At 39.5% G+C, this 23453-nt stretch overlaps 1 protein-coding gene across 1 annotated transcript in view; it reads right to left on the bottom strand.

The window, feature by feature from the left end:
- LOC114145124 (protein ELFN1-like) overlaps positions 1 to 23453 on the bottom strand; it is a 118028-nt gene that overhangs the window by 75193 nt on the left and 19382 nt on the right. The gene's annotated exons all lie outside the window — the stretch shown is intronic.

Below are 23453 nucleotides of genomic sequence, written 5' to 3'. Positions count from 1 at the left end.
TTACCTCTGCTGAGCTGAGAAAGACCAACACGCTTCGACTTCGGGTCACAATTATTGCTCCTTTTGTCATCTGGACAGTCTGTTCACCTTCTCCTATTCATACCCAGCTGCCTCCTCATCACTATAGAGACCATAAGCTCAAAAGAATGAGGGCTCACTTCAATCAAACCATGAGGATTCGCACAGAACCGTCCTTTCACCAGAAACCATTCTGGTCTTTCTCTTTCTTTTAGCCGCAGAAATAAACCGTATTTCTGCGGCGGTCGGCGGTATTTTTGGTCGGTCGGCCTTTTGCACAAAATGGATGAGTTGTGTTGACAAAGAAGGCGAAAAAAAGGAGCCTGAGGTGGAGCAGGGAGAAAGGAGAGGTGAGAGGAGAAGGAAGAAGCGAGATCTGTTTCAACCTAAAATAAGGATTTGATTGCAGTTTTGTTGCTCCTTGTCACGCTGCGGTGTGTGTAGGTGTGTGGGGGTGCGTGTGTGTGTGTGTGTGTGTGTGTGTGTGTGTGTGTGTGTGGTAACACACTCAAATCAGAAGCTGGAGATCAGAGATGATCGGCATCACATAAGAGGTGAAACTGGGGCAACAAATTGTCTTGAGTGTGAAAGTGAGAATATATAGCGCCGTACAAAAGCGTTCACACTGTTTAAAGCTGCAGTATGTAACTTTTCTTTTAAAAAAATGCTTTTTTTAGGGGCGTGCCGTGGTGGCGTAGGGGACAGCGCGACCCATATTTGGAGGCCCTGAGTCCTCGACGCGGCCGGCAAGGGTTCGACTCCCGGATTCGGCGACATTTGCCGCATGTCTTCCCTCCTCTCTTTCACCTTTCCTGTCAGCCTACTTCCATATAAGAGACACTAGAGCCCACAAAAAGACCCCCTGGAGGGGTAAAAAAAAAGAAGCTTTTTTATATATATGTACTTGTTAAAACTGTCATCATGTCGTGACAGTATTACATGATAGAGTTTCTCCACCTCCTCAGTGTGCTTCTTTAGCCGTCTGAAGAAATGCACCGCCAAACCAATCACAGCCAGGAGGAGGCGCTAAGACTCTCCTCCTGGCTGTGATTGGTTGTTTGTAGTCAGCAATAGGAGAAGGCAGAAGAATTTGATTTATTATACCACACTGTCATTACTTGATGACTGTTTCAAAAACTATTGAAATTTTTTTTAAATAAAAGTTTATTACTGCAGCTTTAACCACATTCAGCGGTTCAAACTTCTCTACTGTAGTAGCACATGGTTGTGAAGTGGAAGGGAAATGAGACATGATTAAAAATGTTCTATTCATGAATATAAATTTGAAGTTTCTCGTGAATGTGTATATGAATTCAGCGCCTTTTTCTCATGGTGACCGACTACAATGAGAAAAACTTGGAGGGAATTAAAACTTTTGCATTTTGAATGAGCAGGTGAAACTACTTTTCATAAGATAATCTCATTTTCTTACATAACGTCTTTCTAAAATGCTACACATGACAATGGAAAACCTGCAAAATATCCAAATGCTAAAATAGAAGCACACTCATGGGCACGCTTGATGAGCATGGTGAATCTGCAGCAGGCCTCGTTTCCATGGGACCTGAATATTTTGGGATGTAGATGAGCACAGGCAGGACTCTGGACAGATGTAGTGCAGTTGTGTTCCAAGGTTCCTGCTATTCAGATTAAAAATGTGCATAATGTGTTCCCTAAAGCCAAATAAAGCATCCGACAAAATTAAAAGATAAGTTAGATGGTTCACCTTTTTTTTATATATTGTTTCAAGGTCAATTAGGTAAGGAATAAGAGAGCTACTTGGGTTTTATCTTGTTTTTTGGAGCAGATTTTTCTCTCCAAATGTTGCATTTATATGTATACTTTTCTTAAGAGTTCTTAAAAAAAATCTTCAAGCAAAACATGTTGGACTTAAAAAAAGAAAGAAACCCGAGAAAACAATAACACAATAACAGACATTCTGGACTTTTATGTGGTTTGTTTTTGGTGACAGATGGGTGAGTGTTACTCAGTCTTATCTGCACTTGTGCTCCAGTCCAATGAACAGAAACAAAATTGAAATTATCTTTGGATCTAAAGAGGAACAATCTAGAATCAACACAGATTCAGTTATTGCAGAGATCAGGCCTTAAATCTGGGTGTAGTGATCTGAACCTTTAGAGCCACATAAAGACTGTTACAAAGTCGGCCTTCTGTCACCTGACTAATGTTCCAGCAAGACCTATTAAATTTTTACGCCTTTAGTGAACCTTTTCTTTTATTGTAGAATAAAGTATACAGCCACAATCTTCACTTATGGTTTATGACAAATAGCTGAAACTATTCGAAAACTGGTGGAACAAACAAGAGCCACTGAGATATAGAAAGAACCTGAAGACACTGAACCGTACATTTCCAAATACAGTCTGAACTCAAACGGCAAAAGGTGAGCTGTATATTTTTAGGGGTGGCTCATAACATTTAGGTATGACAGCTCTGTGCTACGAGCCAAACTCTGAGATCACAGTTGTTCACAACAGATTCTGCCCAAGAAAGAATAAAAATATAAGACAAGAGTTTAAAACTGTCTTATTTTCTGTAGTTTCTGGACATTCTTCCAGAATATGTAGAGAGAAGAAAATGCTTTTTTGTGCTCTTGACTCCTGTATGTATAGCTAAATAATTGAGAACTGTAAAATGGCTGATGCTGCACAAAGGATCACAACCCCAACCCCGTCACTCCCTCACACCCAGCTCCTTCAGACTAGCCAGCTGCAATTAGCAAACACCTGGTGGACCTGTGTGTATGCTGAGCTCATTATAGGAGCTGTTTCTCAGTGGAACGCTGGTAGAAACTTTGCTAAAGGGTTAATTGAGGAGCCATGTTGTGATGAATTCCTGAAGGCCGAGTTTCATAAAGAGCAGGAGTTTCTTATAGAGACAGAGGCCCAATTTCACGGCATTAAATTCCAAAGTAAAATTTCTTTTAAGTCATATTTGGTACATGGCAATTATTATAACAACTGACTGCTACAAAGTTACTGGATCGTATTGCAAAACAGCACTATGTGCCTGGAAAACACATAATACTGCCCCTTTAAAGTCTGACTCTACTGTTAAATGTCGTTACTCAAATCAACAATTATCAGACAAACCTATATTTTTCCTTTCTGTTTTTCAATCCTCTGAAAAGTGGATCCTCAGTTTTCTGCTGCTAGGTGTCACGAGTTGCACCCAGTGTGATCTTCTTCCGCTGCTGTAGTCCATCTTGATTTGCTCTTCAGAGATCATACTAAGCATACACCGTGGATGTAGAGAGCGGCTTAGTGACTTATTCTATTTCTCTCGTTGCCATCAGGAAAATAATTTACATACCAAGGCCAACATACTAAATCTTAAAAGGATTATTTCAAGTAAAATGGCATGTTTTGTTTTATACAGAAGTAAAGAGGTCGCCTCAGGGTTGGACTCATTTGATAACGAGCTTTTAACAGCATGTTATTTTAAAGTCAAAATGCAGTGCTATTATGCAAATTGAAACTTTCTGATGTGTTCTTTTTTTTTTTTTAACAAAATGGCTCGTTTGTGGGTAATACAACAATTTACTGCTCCCGTTAGATTGAACATTACTGTTAAATCATGACGGCAAACCAAACAAAAACACCTCTACCGGGGCTTTATTTCCGTGTTTGCTGTCGGTTCCCATGTGCGTGCGGCTGTGGGTGAGTTTTGTTTTTATTCTTGCTGAACTGCAGCGATAATGGTTTGCTCTAGGCTGTTAGTGATGCTCAGCTGCTCCTCAAATTCCAGACAAAGGCTGGAAATTCAATCAGACTCTAGGCAAAACAATAAAGTCAGGGAGGATAGTACATTAGTGAAGAGGTGATATACTTGGAAGGTTTTAACGCAAAATGTGTTTCAAAGGAGTTTTGTCCCATGGAAAATTGCTTTCCGAGTTGTATTGCAGAGGAAATGTCATTGCTGGTTGGTTTGTGTTCAGACTGTTCTTTTGTGTGTTTTTTTCAGCTCCAACACAACAGATGACGGCTGGTTAATGTCTGACTGTGTCCAAAAACATGTCCTCTTAAAGCCAGATCACTTTTTGGATAGATTTTCTTCACAAAAAATGTGACCCGGCGGGTAATTCGTTTATTTTTAGTGAAGTATATTGTGGTGACTTTTAACATTTGCCTATTTTACACTGAACTTTCAACATGGTAGGTAATAATTTTAGACATCTCTGTTTCAGACTGCGAAAAAAAAATAGAACGATCCAATGCGAAATGGATTGTTCTGTTCTCAAATTAATTACACTTTAAAGCACAATGTCAGATTCAGGAAGCCTTTTATTCCTTTTTTGGAGAAGCAATATTGACTATTTTTAATGCATATTAGCATTTGGATCAACTACAAATTCAACAGCATGAAAACAAATTAATATCCAGACACACTTGGAGTGGAATATTCTAGAGCTGATTACAGATAGTTTTAAAACTGTTGTTGAAGTAAATAATCCCATTTTTTAATAATTTTTTAATAATTTGATATTGTGTATCTAGTGATGGCATAGTTACTTTGAGAAAGTAACTTTAATCGGACTATTGATTACTCCTTGAAAAAGTAACTTAGTTAGACTACTGGTTACTTGATTTGGAAAGTAACTAAGTTACATTAAAAGTAACTTTTTTAGTTACTTTCAGCACTTGCTAACAACAACGCTGTGCCACCTGTGAAAATTACATTAGGCTTTGCCAATACTTAATTGCAAGTTATTTTATAATGGTAACATCAACAATGTGGCTCCACTTATAAGAAGGGGAGATTGTTTAATGGTTACAACAGTACAAAAATAACTTTAGTAATCTGTGTTTGTTTTTATGTGGCCCACTATTGTCTGGAAAACTTTAAACAGGATTTTAGATCCCCCGCCTCTCCCTGCCCCAGCCTCCAGGTTCTGCGTTACGGCCCTGCGTTTGGGGTCAGAGCTCAGCGCTCCTCCTGCAGCTCCACAACTCAAGACGTCCCGCTGTACAGATTTGTGACACTTATATTAATATTAATAATTATAATGGCGTTGAGTTGCACAACTTTACAGACTCCTTCATTTGTTACTTTTTTTTTCAAATGGAGGGGAAAAAAAGCAATAATGAACAGCCCTTGCAATGATGCTCTTCATAATGCATTTCATATTTAGGTTGGGTGTTGCACTCCCAAGTCTGACATGTGCTTAGAAACAAAAGGAACCAAAACACCATCTGATTGGATCGAGTCGTGGAGACAAATTCTCATAGGCATATTTTATTTCTGTGGACGCTCACAAAGCAGTATGAGCGGCGCATGCCTTACAGCTCAGTTATGACACATGAGAAGAAAAACACTTTGCTTTCACTCAGTCAGACAACATGCACATCTGCTGCTCAAACCTTCAGCCACATAGTACTTTTAAGAACGGCATATGGACAAGCTCGCAGCCTCGCTGAGAACTCCCCCAGCAGCATCATTTAGGTACGCTGATGCAAGGCATAAGGGACAAGTGGTGCACAACATGAGGAGTGGATGCCTGTTGCCTTTCAGCCTGCGGCAATACATTAAATATGTAAAGTCATTTGGCCCAACATCACTCTAGGGTGCCAATACTGGAACAAGCAGAGAGACGGCTGTAATAATTCTTCTCTTCCACAGTAGTAAAGCTGACTGCAAGATGATTTAGACCTTACTGTGGCTGCCCACACTACACTGAAGTGAGTTAGAAATAAGGATACTATTAAAGCTGCAAGCAGCATCCACTGGCCTGCACAGCACACCAGCAGTTAACCACAAGGTGGCGCATTTGGCGAACGAACCAAATCGTATCGTATGAGTCCAGCGGCAGGTTTTAAATGGTAGTATCATGTAAATTAAACTTTTTGAGCTTTGCATCCATGTTATAATGTTTTCCCCTCATCAAAATCATACCTGGAGTGTTGCCTTCATTCCATCATGCATGATTTGAGAAGTCCTTTAATCTCCCGTGGTAACCATCAAAATCAAAAGCAACGTTATAAAAAGCAAAATGTGTTTGATAACTTTTGATCTCCAGTGCCGTGAGACCATACTGAGTGATTTTTCAAGTCCGTAGGTCAAAAACTGTAGGAGGACTTTGCACACGTATGTGTTTAACGGAGACAAAACGGCGGCTTTGATCCAACATGGTGGACTTCCTGTGAGGTATGGACCGTGGTTTCAAGAGACATCTTTGTAGAACCTGGGAAATTACATATGTGTTCTAAATGTAGGTCAAGGCATGTCTTGGGGTTGATTTTTTTTAAAACCGTTTTTAGGAGACACTCTGGAGAAATTAGGCTACACCCATGAAAAATCATTTGATTGGATTCCTTTCTGGCAGTGGTTTGAGATCAATCCTTTTCAAATTTGGTGCCGATCATATAATATACAAAGAATTGAGAGCCAAGCATATGGAAACAACATGATGATGAACTTTGCAGCACTGTCAGGATAAATAACTCTGGGCCTGATCTTCTAAAGGTCTAAGCTACTTTCATAAATATGATGCTCAGTCCACAGTGTTCAGTCTCAAGTAATTTGTCAAAAACAAACATGAATATGCATAATGTTAATACACACAGGGGTGAATCTCCTGTTATCATCCTAAAAGAAAATTTCTACCAACGGCATCTGAGGAAATGAGTTGGGTCACCTGGGCACAACACGAGGGATTTTTTTATTAAACAAACATAATATGAAAATCTTCAGTAGCAGCTGAGTGACCTAAATCTTTTCCCTACTATTTTTTTTTCTCTGAGCCTTAAAGGAGATTTCAAAAAGCCACTGTCAGACTCAGCTATAGCTGAGAGGTTTGTGGGAAAAGTGTGACATCCATTTTTGATTCAGTTCAAGCAGGTTGGAAATGAAAAAGAGGAAAAATGATCAAATCAGGGGAAGAAAAAGATCAGATTTAAAGCTACAGTAGGTAACTCTTACAAAAATATAATTTTTCCATATTTATTAAAACTGTCACAATTTCGTGACAGTATATTATATATACTGAGAAAATTGTGAAAGAGAAACAAAAACAATCCAACTCTACTAAACCGATGAAACCGATAAAATGTGAAAACAAAATCGAGCTCCTGCACCTCCTTCCAGTGTTAAAGTGCACCGCTCCCTGTCTGAAATGACCAATCAGAGCCAGGAGGACTGTCTTAGCGCTATCAATCAATTTAAAGGAAAATAATTTATGCGCCGTCATCGGTGACCATGCTAACCAGCCTTAGCATTCGTGGCAGACTGCGTTGTAGTGTACCAGCTGTAGCTTAACAATAAGCAAGCGGAGGTGAGGACGAGAGTGATTGACAGCACTAAACCCCTCCTCCTGGCTCTGATTGGTTGTTTCTGACTGAGCAGTGTATTTCTGCAGGTAGTACTGGAAGAAAGCAAAAGATTTTTTTAGTTTTAATTTTTCACCAATCTGTCTTATATGATACTCCCACAAAATTATATTAATTTTAACAAATATGAAAAAAAAAGCCTTACATACTGCAGCTTTGAGGAAAGGGAAAAACGTGAATAAAAGGTACAGAGTAACATCTAAAAACCAGGGGCATTCTGGTCAATGCTGCCGCAAAATATGTATGTACTGTATTTCACCAACAACAGACCTCATGACAAACCTTACTGGTAGCACTCTGCCCCCTGTCTCACCCAGCTTATCGCACAGTCACACTGGTGTTGACTCACACTTGACACATATACACAACACAAGGACATCCGTCAGGCTGACAATGAGTGAGGTGGCTGCGAGCCGGCCGGGTGATAGGTGGGGGTGACAGATGCTGCTGTCAGAACGGGCGACAGAAAGATATCAAACTTCCTCTTTATCAAATCCACCGACCTCCCATATGCGTTTTATCACACTTCACTTTCTTTCCCACAATGCCGGCGACCGTCACCATGTCACAAGAAGAAAATTATGTCTCCATCTGAAGTATTTGGTTTTATTTGTGAAAATTTAAATTCCGTAGTGACTTGTATGGAGATTGAGGATCTAAAATAAATCCAAACCATTACACTGAGTCTCTATGTAAATAAGAAAAAAGAGATTTGCTGAATGTGTTAGCACTTATTATTACCATCTTATTACTGAAACCTCTCATCCCTAATTGGCACACAAAGCAGCGGAATAAGAGAATTGGGTGGAGACAGATGGATTCAATTTAAATAGTGACGCAAAACAAAAAATGCAAAAAGGAGAGAAAGTGGAACATGAAAGATGACATAGTCATCAGCTGCACTAATTTAATATAATAGAGCCATGAAATATAATTATTCAGACGAAAGACCATCAGATAATCGATGTCTTTTCCTGAACTTTTTGTTATTTGGAGTTGTATCTCTAGGCTGCAAGCTTCATTTCTGACTCCTAAACATAAAAGGCCACATTTCAGCTTCAGAAACGTTTTATACTCTACATAACTGTTCTGTTTGGCATACATTTCTGTTTTCTAATGTGTTTTCTGTGTCTGGAGTATATAAAGCACTGAAAGGTCTGGACGTTAGGAAAACGACTGGTGCAGATGAGCATGACTCCCTGGCTTTGTAAAGCTAACTGCAGACAAAATTACTAAGACATTATCTTAGATTTCTAAGTTTGAGTACAAATAAAAATTCTCAATGTCAGAAAACCTTCTTTTGCACTTCCGACTTTGAAATGAAGTAAAGAGCTATAAGCCAATTTATAAATTATGTATTTTGACAAAAAAACATTTAAAAATTGGTTTGTAATCAATTGAAGGTGGTTTTTTTTTATCACATTATATATTGACTGATTTGTAGACTGATTTTAGAAAAAGGTCTCGCATTGAAAAAAAAAAATCATTGTATTTTCAGTCTCATTTTGTCCTTCAAACAACTTGAAATGCAGCCTTGGAGCGCGCCGCTGCAGCCACAATGCCACTGTGGTGTCAGCTGCGTGGAAGCAAGCTGATAAAAATCAATTGGAAAAAAAAAACAAAGTTCTGCATTGGAGCCTGCTTTAGTAATTGATTAAAGCTTGAATTTGATAAAAGGACATTTTCATGGCCTTGCAGTGAGCGAGGAACGAGAGAGAGAGAGAGAGAGAGAGCTGGAGGTCAATGCTGAAGCCTTAGCGAAATGACGGCAGCGTTTTTCGTCGGTGTCAGGAAGCAGCCCACAGATCGCTGTCGAGATACTCGGACCGACCCGATAAGATGCGACATGCGGGGCCTCAAAATGTCCAGAAATCCAGCTGTAAATTCCTGCTCTCCTTTAGAAATCTTCTTCTTCTTTTTTTTTTTTTTATAGCTCAAGGCCGCCTGTAGGTATTATTACTTTCTCTTCCGCCAAAGAGGTGGTTTGACTGCCATCAGTTGTTGCTTTAAAGTTTAAACCCTCCCTCTCTGTTCTATATCTCCAGCTAAGCTGCCATTTTCACATTGCCGACGGACCTGTATCACAGATGCAAGGAGCATGTAAATTTGGGGAGGTTTTAATAAGAGCCTTAATCTCATTTCATCCTATCACATAGGCAGAAAAATAGTTTGAAGCCAGAGATTAAGAGACCTGCAGGCTGATAGTCACATCAAAGGCTGATCACTCTTACATCTTCTCCCTCTTCTCTTTCTCTTTTCCACTCTCTTGTTCTTCCCGGCTCGCTGCGACTCTCGCTGCCTACCCCTCTATGAACGCGTGGGTGCAGCTGGTTCCTATGGCAATGCCAGTCTGTCTACGCTCAACCCCGATGTCACCTCTTTCTCGATATCTGCACTTCATTAATCATGAACACATATGGACATAGACGGGCGACGTTGTCTTTATTTATCCGAGCTGAACGTTCTCCGATTTTGCTCCGCGGGCCCCGGGCGCAGAATGCGAGTAAATGTATTTATTTATCGATTTATTTTTAAAGATTGCGATTCCAGATTACCCGTCCAGACTTGTGACTACATTTGGAGAGCTCCTCCGCGCTCCAACGTCGTGGCACTGCAGCGAGGCTGATAAGAGAAATATTCTTAGATGGTAATTAAAGCAGGTATTTATGATCTGCACATCAGGGTTGCAGATAATTAGCGATGATGTGGCAAACTGTTTATCTCTCTGGGGGTCTCTTCTCTCTGCCCTGCAGAGACAGAGCAGTGGCCTCATTTCGTTTCGTCAGACGTTTTGCCCGACTGTTGATCGCTTTGATTCCACGACCAATTGAGACAAAACTGGGGGCCCCGGTCTACGAAGACTCCAAATAAGGAGCGCTAAACTGCATAAAAAAAAAAAACATCATTAAAATGCATGCACAGTGAGTGGACTAGTTGTGTGATAATGCATATTTGGCTTGTGATCCGACACAAAGTGAACACGAGGCCGGTATCACCAATAGTGACACTGATCCTTTTTTTATTCAAGTTTGATAAACAGACACGTTGCATGTCATTGTTAACATCCAGAATTTTCGCACCGGGCACAACTCTGCAGAGCAAAAAGACGATTCTTTTGCTTGCTGCGGTAAAACAATTCTGCTAGCAAAATGAAAGCTGAAGGTATTATTGATTTAGTCCAGGGAAGCTATTGCAGACAAATCGTTGAAGAACAACACAAATCCACTCTGTTTTCTGTTCCCCCCGGCTTTCTCTGTGTCGGCTACGCTGCACACATCCATGTTGCCATAGCAACTGACAGACAACAGCACCGCATCAGGATTCAATACCAATACAGAGATTTAGTGAATTGCATTGCATCGTGTTGAGGTGTTGCATTAGCATACGCTCTTCCCAGTACTTTGCGCTTTCTGATGGTCAAATGCAGCTCTGGAGAACATGGAGAGGCCACCGCACCGAACTCTTCCCGAGTTAAAGCATCAGTATCGTTGTTTCTAAATGAATACAAACTTGTTTTCTTTGCATTATTTGAGGTCTGTAAACACGGCATCCTTCACATTATTTTGACCATTTCTCATTTTCTGCAAATAGATACTCCATTTTGTGCTTGGAATTTTTGAGACGTGCTGTCAGTAGTTCATAGAATGAAAGAGCAAAGTTCATTATACTCAAACATTTACCTATAAAGAGTAAAATCGGAGAACCCGACCATTTTGCAGTGATCTCTTCAGTTTTTCCGGAGCTGTATATGTTTCGCATATTCATGGCGCCAACTTTGTTGCGCCTGCTGTTCTCCTTCCTCATTTTGCCGATGCAATCCTGTTTGCGTGTCGTTTGTAGATCAGTTATGCACTTATTTTTGTACATGTGAACTCTTAGAAGATCAGGCTCACACAAGCGAGTATCAAAGTTGCAACATTTGTTAGATTTTCAGCTGGTCTGGTTGTTTTTCACGCTGCACTGTGTCATTCTGGGGCTCCTTTAGTTTTTTTTCTAATATTGCCACTCGTGAGCCTTTCCTCCAGTTTCCCATTTTCTTCACTTCCTCTCCATCTTTTTGGAAACACAATCTAAAAATAACAGAATACACACTCGTTTTCCAATGGCTGCTGTAATATTGACTAATATTACTGCCGGACCTGTCCTAAACAACATCTTCACATGCTAGAGTGATGCAAACCATCCTTCAGTTAATCCTCTAAAGTATGCCAACTTTCCAGCCTTGAAGTGGGCTTGTTTAAGCTAAGATGTCAGTTGTCTGTGTCGTGTTTTTGTAATTTTGTTTGTAGATTCTCCTGCAGAAATGGGAACAACTTGTTACAGGCTGCTTAAAGACAAGACAGCGGTGGAATAATAACAGTGACATATTCAATTGCATTTGATTTTCATTTGGTTAATTTAATTTTCCCCATCTGAACAGAGAATCCACAGTGTGCCATCACACATTAAACAGATAAATACACGCAATTTTTTTCTCCATGGTAACAAAAACCACAGGCTGAGGCCATGGCGACTACTTCTCAACAACGAGCTATTCATCTGCTGTGGCTTAGACTATCCAGTCTGCCTGGACCTCACCTACACCTCCTTGTATTTATTGAAATGTTTTGGCTTTGATGTTGAGCTGGAGGAGGAATTAATTTTTTTTTTGCACACTGGACACTGGAATCCGAAGCACCGGTTCAGCCAAAGTTTTGAAATCGGGGAACATTTCTTCAACTGCAGTTATGAGTAGAGAGAGAGAGAGAGAAAAAAAAGAGTTAAAAACATAATCAGAGACCAAACTCAGCCACAGCACTCCGTGTTCTCACTTCGCCCTCCTGGCAGATGTTACAGAAGTGTAAAAGCGAGGACTAGCAGACTGAAAAACACTTTTCCCCCCCAGGCTACCAGGCTTTTTAAAGTCGGCGTGATTTAAGCTTTTTTGTGTAGTTTTTAATGCATGTGACAAAAGTGGGTTTTTAAAAAAAAATTATTATTATTTTATTATTCTTAATTTATGTGACTTTTTAAATGGTATTGAAAGGAACTCATGGAGTTCAAACTTCATATCCCAGTTTTTTTCTAAGCGAATGATAACACAGTTATTTCTATTTCAAGGACGCGTTGTGACAAGAAGGGGCGGACGACGTGAGGATGAGAACAAAATGACGCGATTTTTGTCACGCAGCTGCAACAATGAGAACTAATTTCGCCGTGCAGAGCCCTTAAGGTGTTGTTGCCTTTGAACAGTACTGTCTGTTAAAAATATAAACCATGAAAGCTGTTGAACACATTCAGTTGCAGACGGAATGAAATGAATTAAAAGCTAAACAACTTCAGCCTGAATGAGGGGCAAAAAACCAACAAATTCACTGATTGGCAGAATCATTTTATCTGAATGAAAGGTTTTATTGTAGTAAAACAGTTTTCCCTAAAAAGGAGTCTGAGTCTGTGTTTATTTATAGTTCAAGTCTCAAGTCCCTTAAGTAATCAGAATGGCTGAGTGATTTATTGGATCCGGTTAACATCATTATTCACCAGAGCACCCATGGTTCAGCCATACACTCGGATATTAATGCAAATTTCATTTCCAAGACTCTCCAGGCATAGAGCATTTGATCTGAGCAGAAAACATGTCCAAACAAACAGCGGCTGCTTCTGCTCGACTATTAATCCGGCATGAGATAATGGGCTGTTACGCGAACGACGCTTGGGCATGGGGAGATGCATTTATTTGAATTTTTTTAAAAAAGCTAATATCTTCCTGTCTAACAATGCCAGCTTACAGAGTTCTTGGTGAGAATAAAAGGGCTAATGGAAAGCACACACACCAAAAGTTCAATGGAAAAAGTCCAAATGTAAGCAAGCGGAGCAGCTTCTGCTGCTCTGTTTACAATTAGACTGAAATTCAGCCACTGGATCAACAGAGAAAACATACTGTACATGTAGTCAATAGCTTTAGGGAATTCTGAAGCAAGAATAGGTCTGATTATAAAGAGCTAACTAAAAATATTTAAGGCTTCATGCGGCTTTCACAAATTGCTACAAATGTGAACGTGAACCACCGTCTGCTTTTTAAAAACAAATTAGACCTTGGTTTTTAACTTTACCTCATTTGTCAGAGAGAAGAAAAAGTATAAAGCTATCCAAGCTCTTATTTTATTAGTCAATGGGTATGTTTATTTATTTTTTCATTTTTAATATGTGAATCAGATATGATGTTTGTGGGATTTTTCCAAGAAATTCACTAGAATACGATGTCTGTCTGCTACAGGAAGAATATTTACAGAAAACATTACAGATCGTGACTTTACAAAACCTTCCCTCAAAACAATACCAAGAATATTAATTTACCTGGTAAAAAGTCAGGTCCCAGTCAGTGCTATTCTCAAAGTAAATACAGTGTGAAAACAACAACTTCTGTTTAACCGGATGTTTTCTAGGAACCAGAAATGCTTCAGTTCAACAGCAGACATTCAGTTTCTCTCTGCTTGCCACTGGTTCTCCACGAGTCACAAAATCATTTCTCTCTGCTGTTTGTTATTTCTTTGTAAGTCTCTGTCCTGCCGAGTGGTTGGGCTTTGTTTCTTTTTTTCTTCTTTTTTTTTTCTACAGTCTAACTGGTAATGCCTCCTGTAGAGAGACTGTCTCTAATGTCTTTAATCAGCTGTGGGAAAATGTTTAGGTTTCAATCTACAGCAGAGGGTGATGCGAGTTGGTGGAAAGAACAGAAAGGGTCACAAATTGGGCCCCCTGTTGCGTGTGGCAGTAAAATACCGGAGGAAGTCTATAGAAACGCCACGTCCTACGTAAACACAAGGCTCTAAATTAAAAGCCACCAGGGATTCAAACGGTTTCAAACTCAACATTTTGAGTTAGTATTTTTTATAATATTTGGTCCTGTGTTTATTTTTGCTTTGTGATTCAGAGACCAAATGATCAAAAACAAACTCATGTCATTTTGTACTGAGTAGTTTTCAAAGTAAGTATATTTTCTGAACTGTACTTTGTTCCTTGTTTTATGTTTTTAATCAAAGTGTGTAGCTCTCAAATCCTGCCTGAGCACGTCTTGCTATCTTACAGGCTCCTGACTGCAGAGATGGTTTGTAAAACACACATCTCTCTTTCTCATCTCTGCTGTAAGACTTTTCCTTTCCTAAATGTGCTTCAGAGTTATCTTTGAGAAATGTTTAATATTCGACCTCTTGTTCCAGCCTAATTGTGAATTCTCTGTAGATCTAACTTTCTGTGCCATTGCTTTCATCGTCTTTGTATTAATTGATCATGTCATGCACATAAAAATTCATTTTATGTTTGGGACAGTTCGGTTAAAGGGCCAGAAGCTAGCTTCTTGTTCGCATTTTATCTGCTGATGCACACCAACTGACTACAAATGTCAAGGAGCTTTGATGAGGAAAAAAGAGTTAATATTGAATTTTAATCAGCGTTAAAGATGCCGTATGTGACTTTCAGAAATTTTCTTTTTTTTTTTTACATATTTCTTAAAACTGTCAGCATGTTGTGACAGTTTATTATGAGGCAGATCATCTGAAAAGATCGATCTCCACCTCCTTCCTGAGCTGCTCTTGCCATCTGAAGAAATGCATTGCTCCAGATCAAATGCAACCAATCAGAGCCAGGAGGAGGGTCTTAGTGCTGTCAATCAACTTGGTGTATTTGTTACAAAATGTGGCAACAGGAGAGAAGGAATTTAGTTACAGGAATAGTGCTTATCTGGTGTCATTGGTTGCTAAGCTAACTAATCTCAGCTGATGGGAAGAAGGTGTATTGTTGAAGAAGGGCGTGATTGACAGCTTTAAGACCCGCCTCCTGGCTCTGATTGGTTGTTTCTAGTTAACACTGGGAGAAAACAGAGGAACTTGATTTTGTTTTTCACAGATTCTCAGTCTCCTACCATATTGTCACAACATAGTTGACAGTTTAAACAAATATGCAAAACATTTCTTTATTTTTTATTTTTTGCAAAAGCTACATACTGTAGCATTATGAAAAGAAAAATCATGGTTAGAGTGAATAAACTCTTAAGCATGTGCATACATCCAAATTCACATGCAAGGCCCCATTTTGCGCTCATGTGCGCCTCCCAGAGGACCTCATTACTATGATTGGCTTCAGGACCTTCTGCTGATCCAGACACTCCTCCTCGTATGAATTTGCATCTTAAGCAAACAGAGTCCCACAAAAGCGGCGGACGCGCCCATGTTTGTTGGGCCCGGACGTCTTGTTCAGCTTCGCGAAGCGGTGGGAGCTAATGGAGGGAGAAGAGACGAGAACTGTGAGGAGAGCAGGGAGAAGAAAGGGGGAGCGGGGCACGCATGGTCAGAGAGGGCATACGTGAGCTAAATAGCTGACTCGGCAACTGTAAGTCAGAGAGAGGGAGGCGAAGGAAGGGTGAGTCACGCTGCTGTGTGATGAGGTACAGTGTAAGGACAGTGGATTTTTCCTGTTTCTTCCTGAGGGGCTGGGGAGGGATGGGTTGGCTGTGGCTGGACGTTGACTGAGCTGTACGATTTAGCCTGTCCAGCGTTTTAACTGCTTTTCCTTTTAAGGCTGAGCAATCCACTCAGTGGCACAGTTTTTAGCCAAATGCATAACAGTAATCGTATTACATGGGCAGAGCAGCCTAGAACCCACTGAGTTTTTCATGAAATCGAGCTTCGTTCTGAAGGGATCTGCTCCCATTAAGGGTTGGTCGCGAAAGTCCGTCTTCACATAATGTATAATCTTCTGAAGTACTTACATTTGTGCTATTTTTGTACAATGTTTCGCATGAAATATTCAGTTATCAAACAACAGGGAGTTTTGTGAATTTTAAACAAACACAGCTAGGGAATGGCATTTTATTTGTTAGTCATTTTGACTGATAAACGTGTCAAAATAAGAAACATGACTAACATCAAGATGGAGTTGGTTCACACAGTTAGTTTTTGTTTCATAAGTCCTGTCTTATTGCTCAACCATCTTGTGACAATTAAGACAGCTATTTGGATAGATTAATATATAAATGGATTTACATAGTGCATTCACTCGCAAACACATTTACAAAGTACACACACCGATTCCAGGTGGAAACTGGAATGGAACCCACAATCTTCCGATTGATAGACAACAACTCTCCCCACTGAGCCACAGTCAACTATAAACGCTGAATGAATCGTAATTTCAATCTGCACAGTTCTATGGTTAAAGGAAAAGCAGCTATTGAAACAGCACTATCTACCTTGAGTATCATTGCAGGCCAGGGTCATCCCTTCATGATCAGAGTATTGATCGTGTGATGGCCACTTCCAGCAGGATAAAACACAATCTCCCAAACTTCATATCATGGCAATCTTTTTTCATGGAATAGAACAATAGAACAGAGCTTTCCAGTGGCCGACCTGCACAGTCAGCAGATCACAAATTGAAAAAGGCGATTTTGAAATGTGGTTGAACAGGAGACTCAAATCATGAACGAATGGCCAACAGCTCTGTGGATAAGATGAGTTGCAACATGGACCAACATTTCTGAAGAATGTCCGACACTTTGGGAAAATCTCTGCCTTGAAGAATTACGGTGTTTCTGAAAACAAAAAGGTCTTACCCTGTACTAGCAAAGTGTACCTAATATTCACATTTTTTCCTCTGTTTATTCATGTCTTTCCTACCCCCAGTAAGCAGAAATAAAGACCGAAATTTCATCTAAAAGCTGAAAGATGCCTACATTCAAATCTTCAGCTGAACAAACAACTTCCTTAAGATCCGTTCGGTTTTTGAGCAACTGTTTTGCACAACCCGTTCATCCAGAATCCTTTGGGAAATGCTTCTTTTCAAAAGCTTTGGCACAATGGATGTGTCTGAAAACGTCTTTTGTTGACACCTAGAAGTTCCTTGTACCTGTCTGCAAGTTGCTGCTGTCACTCATCGGAAACCCTTTTTGTTCCAAGGGCAACTTGGGTCATAAATCTTTTTTTTCTCCGTAGAATAATAATGTCTTTTATTTCCCTGAGTTTTCTAGTGTTTGATGTGCACCTCCAATTTTTGTCTTGGTATAAGACCCGAGATCTTTACCCTGAATCCTGCTTTCTGATGTTTTATTTCACACTTTCACTCTTAAACAACACTGAACATTTTCCCTTTTTATCTTTTCTTTGATGCACTCGAAGCCTCCAGTTGCAAAAGCAATAAAGCAACCTCACAGCAGGGGGGAACCACAATCCTGTTTTCCATGTACTTTTCATTAAGTCATATTGAAATAAATACTCTCCTTTGATTTCTACTGTCCTCTGAAATCCAAAATGACTTATTTTGCATGTATTGCCTCTTGCATTGCTTCTGATTGAGCAGCAGTGAACAGCTGTGGGACTGGGATACAGCTACTGATTGCTCCAAGGTCAGCTTGAAGCGGTCTTGATGTCTTGCATAGTAATTTTTTCACAAACTGTTCCAGATTTATTTTGCTGGGTTTTCACAAAACCAGGTGGCCCTCACCTGAAACTCCAAGATCATATCTTAATCCTTCTGAAGACAATTGTAACAACTCATCACACCAGACACTGGAAATATGTTCAGGACTTGAAATATGGAATGATAACATTTCATAGATGAGAGTGTTATCCTGCTTCAACTTTTGTACAGAAATATTTTTACTTCTATGTGCACTACAGCGAACTTGTTATGCAAAATAGAGTTTTTGCATGTTTATTTGCTTCTGTTTGGGTCTCAACTGTTTCTAAAAACAACCCACGGGCTTAAAAAAAAACCATCTAGCCATTTTTTGGAAGTTAATGTTTTTTGGTGTTTGAAAAGGTCAAGTTTCAAATCCTCCCGAATGTTGAATCACAATTGATGGGCACTAGCCTGTCGCCTAGCAACCCAAGCAGATGTTTGGTCAGCTGGTTTGTATGAGCTGTACAATGGCAGCTGGAAAATACAAGTGTTATGTTATTGACTTATCATCCAGAAACCACTTGCTTCCACTTTGTTGGTTGTGCAGGAGGCTCCACTTCTACTTTTCAAAGCTGTACTGGCAGAGTTTTAGAAATAACATGAGTTTTTAAATAGACATCAAATTATGTAGTGAAAATGTTTAAGTCATATTGTAAGGATTTGTTTTTTTTTCTGTGTATTCATTTAGGTTTCTGTGTCTATTGAGTCTCCGTGTTGTCCTGTCTACCCCTTGATTGTTCCCAGCTGTGTCTCGTTTCCCTGATTACCTTCTGTGTATTTCATCCCACCTGTGTTCCTTGTTCCTTGTCGGGGCCTTGTCTGATCTGTCTAGTGTGTCAAGCTGTCTAGAGGTCATCTAGTGCGCCTTTCATGCCAAGTCTGCCGTCAGATGTCTTTTGTTTACCAGTTGCTACCAGTTTTGAGCCTTAGCCTTCTGCTCATTCTGTGCTGCCTGGACTTTGGATTATTGTGCTCATTTATCAATAAAATCATCATTTCCTTCACACCAACCTGGGTCCTCTGCGTCTGCCTCACCACCTCTAACCGCAAATCATGACACATATTTATACATATTTGATATATGTATATCAAATATATATGCTACATATACGTATGTAGCATCTGTATGGAAACTGAAGGTAACATTGTTACTTGATTGTGCTGTGAAATGATACTATGTGGCTGGAAAACATAATACTTCCCCTTTAAGGATGAATGTTGTGTTGGTTGACACGACCACAGTATTGCGTGGACATGGAGGACAGTGCCTCTGTTTTGGCAGACCTGTGTGGTGGTCCCTCTTTTCAAAAAAGGGGGACTGCAGAGTGTGTTCCAACTACAAAGAGATCACACTCCCAAGCCTCCCTGGCAAGGTCTATTCAGGGGTTCTGTAGATTTGGAGAAGGCGTTCGATTGCCTCCCTCAGAAAATCCTGTGTGTATTCCTCTGGGAGGACGGGTACCAGGTCTTTTGATACCGGCTGCTGTTACAAGCTCAGTTTGGTCGTTGGGTCCACTCCACAGTTTGAAATGACATTCACACCTGCACAAATGAAGTAGCTGATTTGAGGAAACAATCTCTGATCTATTTAAAGGAGAGAAAAGAACTCTCTGAAAGCCCCCAAAGTCTACAGGAATTATGATACAAGTCCATTTTGTTGAAGGAAGTTTTTTTTTCTAAGCTTTTGTGGCCTTTATTTACAATAATCAGATAGGAAAAGAGGAAAGAGAGCGCAAGACATGTAACAAAGGTCCAAAGCCCAAGAATAAAACCCTGAGGAGTTGCACTGGTGAATAATCACCTCTCTGTATGAGGTTATAACTCCACACCATGTGCTGCCAAACAGATTTTTAACCAATCGTATTATTGTCCTCATTTTGTCACATATTGCTATGAAGTTTTTTAGACAAGCACACAAAAAAATACATGTCAGTTATTCCATAGTTTATGTCTAAAAAAACAGTAAAAACCATGTATAGTTTCCCATGTTGGTTTGGGTCTGTCCCAACATATTCAATGTGTACTGATGTTTTTAACAACAGCACCTGACGAAATGCAACATTTGTTATTGGTTCACAACTGTTGACTTTCTGATATTCTTTTTTTTTTTTTACGTTTTCACAATGTAAAGCACTTTGAACAGCTGTGTTTCTGAAATCTGTTGATTGAAAAGTTTATACTGTAGCGTCTAGTTGTAAAAAATGCGACTTCCAAGCAGTATTAATACTTTTGCAAGGCATTGTTTTTACATGGTTTTTGATGCTGGGGACTCACTGCAGCTCAGATCTTACAAATAATACTCAACTTTCAGTCTGAATTGGTGTGACAAAGAGGCACATTTCATTTTTAACACAGCTTTTTTTTCTCCGATGTGGCAAGTTTACAGACATAGATACTGAACATCCACAGCTTGAAACTCCTGTGGGGATGTGGGGGTGTGTGTGTGTACATTTTGAATTTCGCACATTCGAACGTGTCCCTGACTTGAGAGTGTTCTTGGTGACGCACCACGATGCTTAGCGTTCTGTAACGCACCCCAACTCTCTTTCGAAAGAGTGACTCTCTTTCGTCTTTTCTGACTCCAACTGCCCGGTGATTCAGGCTGGGTTCTAACGGACGTGTCAGGAATTTAATGCAATTTGTAGGGGAAGAAGTCAGAGAGGAATGAATGATATATTGACTTCCTTATAAGAGCAAGGCTGGGGTGGTAATCTCATTTCGGGATGCTGTGATGAGATTCTAGCCTGTTTTCCCTCGGAGATGATGTGACTTTGGTCTTGACAACATCATGACGCTGCTGCTGGTGTGTGTGTGTGTGTGTGTGTGTGTGTGTGTACTAATTCCTGTAGCATATTAAGGACCTTCTCTGGTATAAATATCTAAAGACCCCTGGGCCTTATTGGGCCAAAGCCTGGTCCTAATATGGTGGACCCCGTCTTAAGACTAAGGTTCGGGTTAGAGATGAATCCAGTCACTAAAATGAATGAAAGACAAAACAAAGTCATAAAATATGTGGAAATACAATTTTGTGTGTTGTGCGCGCTGCCTGCTTTATGATAGTACTTTGATTTGATCTGGAATCTCAGCTAAAAACAGCTTCTCTCTGTTTTTATGTACGTAGATAAAATCTGCTTCTATCTGAAGTAACTCTTTACTCGCCGAAGCTCCTCTAGAAACAATCTGCAGATTACTGCTGCTTATTTTTAGACGATGACATAGACTATGTTTAGAATAACCAAGATGTGTTCATGAATGTAGTCAATCTCAGCATCTTAGATACAGATGAATGCTGTATAAATATATATGATTCTAAAGGAGAAGTGAATGATGAAAGTCAGTGACTTGAAGCTATCTGCTGGCTTTCATTAGAAAACTTTCTTTTAACCAGTTTGAAAAATTAACTGAACTCGACTGCATTATTTGATGCATTATTGGATTATTGGGCTGATAAAAATAGTCAGTATTAGTCAGTATTACCAAAATGATTGTGACTCTCTATATGGCAATGACAGGTGAAACAATAAATTAACAATATATATATCACGATAGATACATAATCAATATCAATAAATACAACATTTGATATGATGTTCAATGTTCAATAGAATATTCACTGAACTCCGATCCAGACCCACACAGCATTCTGGGAAATGTAGGCATATGGAAGACTTAAACTGCTCATTTTCTCAGGGCGAGTTAAACACTGTTAGTGACATCTGCTAACTCAGTCACTCTTTGGTTACCTAGCAACAACCTGTTGAGTAAGTTGTGCAGCAGCAGTTTCAGATTTCTCCACCATGACTCATAACTGCTTAAAAAAAACAAAAAAAAAACAACAACACCGTAAAGTGAAAACCATGAATAAAACAGGAAAAGGTCACACCACCACATTGGGAGTATTTCAGATATTTAAAACCAATCAATACTTATCGGTATCTATTGATATGAGGCGCTTATATCATGCTAAGTTTTTCAGACATGTCGTCCAGCCCTAGGTTGAGATAGATTTTAACTTGAATTTCAGAACAGACGTTTTCCATTTGACAGAACTGCCGAGTCTGAATGACTTGGATTGTGTCCTGCAATAAGTTGCTGGAATTTTAGCTAATTATTCCTGACAGAACTGGTGGAACAGAGTCGGGTCTAAAGGTCAGCCTGCCCATACACAACCATTCAGTTCAAAACACACCTTTTCAACAGCACTGAGTTTGTGATGCCCTCTAAAAAACATTCAGCTTGTTGTCCTTAAGCTCCTTTGTGACCAACGTGGAAGCATAATTTTCATATGGAAAGCCCATTTGCAGCAAAGCTTTAACATTCAAGCAGACATTTGCCTTCGAATGTAACAATGGACATCATGGTAAAGAACTTCAGTCCATCTCTTTTCTACATGACATGATGGCTGAACATTTCCATTACGAAATGCTTGCTTGTAGTACTCTAAACATTTGGACCTTTCAGATAACTAGGAATTAAACTTAAGGATGAGCCAAATTTGTGGAGGCCCTCAGTTCTCTTCCAAATATACAAGTTGATTCATTTTGATTTTCCTGTGTCAAAGGCAAAAGTGTGTTTAGAGTTTTGCTTTAACACACATAGGACCCGGTTGGTTTTCATTTAATGCTAACATTATGATTAAGATATCAGAACATCACAACACCATGACATTATTATCTAGGCCTCCATTTTTTTAATGCATCTTCAGGGCCACACAACTTTGGAGTGTCGCATTGCTGCACATTTTCTCACTTCTGTCATATGACGCCTTCAACGAAAAAGAACTGATTTCAGTGGATTTTAACCAAATGCAGTTTTTAAGTAGGTGGAATAGTCTTGCAAAGGAAACATAATTGCTTGAAATTACACTCTTTTATTATTATTATTATTTTCAAATTCATCATATGCTGCCAGTGCTTTCAAACCTGAATGACTTGACCTTAAGTATATGTAAGCATTTCAACTGAAATACAGAGAAAGAAAAATGTATTCTCATTATTCTGGTATTTAGTACATAGGCATAAATTTAGTAAAAACTGAGCTAAAAAAGTTAAAGTTTAGTCTGATTTGATGTCAAAGTGAGGACAAAGAGATGTGTGTGGAAAAATCTAGTTTCAAATGTATAACCATAGACTGAAGGTCAAAAATGTGAAGTGTGTTGGAATTGTCAAGAAATTGTCCAGAAGATTAGTACTACTAAAAACAAATATTCATTCACACTCTAAAAGCACATTTACATCATGTTTCCGTTTCCTTTTTTCCTGCCATGCAACATGCACTGAAGCTAAATGGATTTGGTTTTGCCTTTATTTTTGCTCTGCTCTGTCAGTTTTACATTCAAGCATCTTTTTTCACCAAGCCTGTGAAAACCGCAGCCTATATAACCAGTCACGTCTCCAAGCAACTAGTAATTGTGTGCATAACTGGTATTTTTAGATGAGTATGTTTGATAAAGTTGTTTGAATTATGTTTCTGGTTTAGTTTCGGTGCGCAGTTTTTTTTTATTCCCTGTCCTCTCCAAATCCTTTATGTTATATTTGATTGACCTGTATTGATACTATACTTGGTCCTTATCTTTGCTTAATTTGATCTAGTGTGGAGAAGAGCTGGGGATAATACCACATGACGCTGGCTTAAGGCAAGGCACACCCAGGGCATGTC

This window comes from Xiphophorus couchianus, chromosome 5 (assembly GCF_001444195.1).
Source record: "Xiphophorus couchianus chromosome 5, X_couchianus-1.0, whole genome shotgun sequence".
Lineage (NCBI taxonomy): Eukaryota > Metazoa > Chordata > Actinopteri > Cyprinodontiformes > Poeciliidae > Xiphophorus > Xiphophorus couchianus.
This window is presented reverse-complemented; position numbering and strand designations above follow the sequence as displayed.